Source organism: Coenobita brevimanus, chromosome 55 (genome assembly GCF_032717465.1).
Source record: "Coenobita brevimanus isolate Jiangsu-jjx chromosome 55, ASM3271746v2, whole genome shotgun sequence".
In the NCBI taxonomy this organism is placed as follows: Eukaryota; Metazoa; Arthropoda; class Malacostraca; order Decapoda; family Coenobitidae; genus Coenobita; species Coenobita brevimanus.
In genome coordinates this window covers 37,028,896-37,031,265 of record NC_137008.1, presented here as the reverse complement: position 1 = coordinate 37,031,265, position 2,370 = coordinate 37,028,896, and the positions used below count along the sequence as shown (strand labels likewise).

The 2,370-nt window shown below is 45.4% G+C and overlaps 1 non-coding gene across 1 annotated transcript; it reads left to right on the top strand.

Moving 5' to 3' along the window:
• Positions 1-859: 859 nt before the first annotated feature.
• Positions 860-978, top strand: LOC145401562 (5S ribosomal RNA). Its single transcript, XR_013897649.1, has one exon. It is a non-coding gene; the product is annotated as a 5S ribosomal RNA (ribosomal RNA).
• Positions 979-2,370: the final 1,392 nt, after the last annotated feature.

Sequence of the window (2,370 nt, the reverse complement as noted above, 5' to 3'; positions counted from 1 at the left end):
AAAAAAAAACATAGCCAACGTCAACAAGCCGATCGTCTTATTGAGGACATGTTGGATAATGAGGTCATTGAACACTCTGAGAGCCCGTGGAACAGCCCACTATTTCTGGTTCCAAAGAAAGTTGGCGAGTTACGACCAGTCATAGATTACAGACGCGTGAATGCACTGACTGTCCCGGACAGATTTCCAATTCCTGTACTCGCTAATTTGCTGGAATCCTTAGGCGAAAACAATTGTTTTTTCCTCCCTAGATCTTTTAAGTGGTTATTGGCAAGTCGAGATGGAAGAATCATCTCGTCCTATCACTGCCTTCAGTACTCCATCCGGTCATTACCAATTCAGTAGACTTCCATTCGGTTTGAGAAATGCACCTTCAGCATTCATGCGACTATTTCATACAATTTTCGCCGGCATGATAGGTCACTCTGTTTTTGCTTATCTAGATGATGTCATAATCGCTAGTCACTCAGTGGAGGAACACTTAGAAAAGTTAGCCGAAATGTTCACTAGACTCAAACAAGCTGGCCTAAGATCAGACTATCAAAGTGACTTTTTACGTAAGAAACTCCAATTCCTAGGACATGTTGTTGACGCTCACGGAATTCACACATCAGATGACAAGGTTAGAGCCGTGACGAATTTCCCAACTCCAGCCAACACCGACGCTGTACAGTTTCCTCGGTCTCGGTGGGTATTATAGAAGGTTCATAAAAGGGTACGCCAAGATAGCTGCCCCGTTAACAAAATTGCTAAAGAAGGATGCGTCTTTTGTGTGGGCTGATGAACAGGCAACCGCATTCACAACACTGAAAACTGCTCTAGCACAATCACCAGTTTTGGCATTCCCTGATTATTCTAAACCATCGGCCATACCACGTTGAGTACACCGCTTCCCGTGCGATCAGCGAAATTAAGCAACGTTGGGTCTGGTTAGTACTTGGATGGGTGACCGCCTGGGAACACCAGATGCTGTTGGCTCGTTCTCCCTACGTGTCAAGTGGGGTTGGTGGAGGATTAGTGCCCCTCCCTGTAAAACAATTAACTCTAAGCCCTTTGGCACCCCGTTTGGGATACATGGCGTCTGGCAATGAATGAATGAAAAATTTCTTCTCTGTACTGATGCTTCCGGAGTAGGCCTAGGTGCCGTTCTCATGCAATTTGACTCTGAAGGAGAGAAACTTGTCATTGCCTATGCTAGCCGTGTGTTAAACTCCGCGGAAAAGAATTGCAGTGTAACTCTCTGGGAAGCCCTTGCCGTGGTCTGGTCCCTAAAACATTTCCGCGACATCATCTGCGGATATCCTGTTCACATCCAAACGAACCATCTTCTCTTATGTGACTTGTTTCGGGGACGTAACCTTACCGGTCGACTTGCACGTTGGGCAGTCACTGTGACTGACTATAATCCGACATTTGGATACTTTCCTGGAAAATCCAATGTCGTAGCCGATGCCCTCTCGCGGCATGTTGCCACAGTCTCAACCGGTTGCAACGTAAACGTAGCGTTCAATTATGACACACTACATAGGTTCCAGCGTGAGGACCCCGTATGGTCACAGGTCATATATTTCCTAGAGTCAGGCGATGATTCTTCTCTGCCAAAGTTACCAGTCCCTGTATCTGATTTCTTCCTCAACAATGAATTGCCCTATAAAAACTTGGTACTGAAAGGTAACAACGTACCTCATCGCGAAGTTAAGCAACTAGTCATTCCAGCAGACTTAATTCCTGCTGCCGTCCATTAAATCCACGACACCCCTCGTGCATCACACCCTGGCAAAGACAGAAGCTTACGACAAGCACGTCTGTCATATTATTGGCCCACTATGCGAAAGGATATAGAAGCGCACTGCGATGCATGTTTATCATGTGCCTGTCACAAGGGGACAACCAGTCAACCTGCTCCTATATTGCAGTACCCAGTACCATATGAACCTTGGCAAACTGTCTCTCTCTATCTTCTGAAGCTGCCTCGTACAGAATCTGGCTTCATTTATCTGTTAGTGGCAGTCTATCATTTCTCTAGATTTGTTATCTTGGTTCCATTGCGTGAAAAGTCTGCTAACGCAGTACCACATGCCTTTATTAATTCAGTTATTTGCCCTTTCACAACACCAGAAGTAATTTTAACTGATAACTGGTCAGAGATCAATAATTCAGTTCTGGCAGAAGTTTGTCTTCGATACGGAATCAAGAAATGCAATATAGTGGCCCATCATCCAGCCTCGAATGGCCTAGTAGAGCCCCAGAATAGAAAGATATTGGAGAGTCTGCGTCACATAGTGGCGGAGATCAGACTTCCACCTGGGATGAGTGAATTCCGCAGGTAGCTACTTCAATTAATTCATCCATCAATAAGTCAATTGGAGA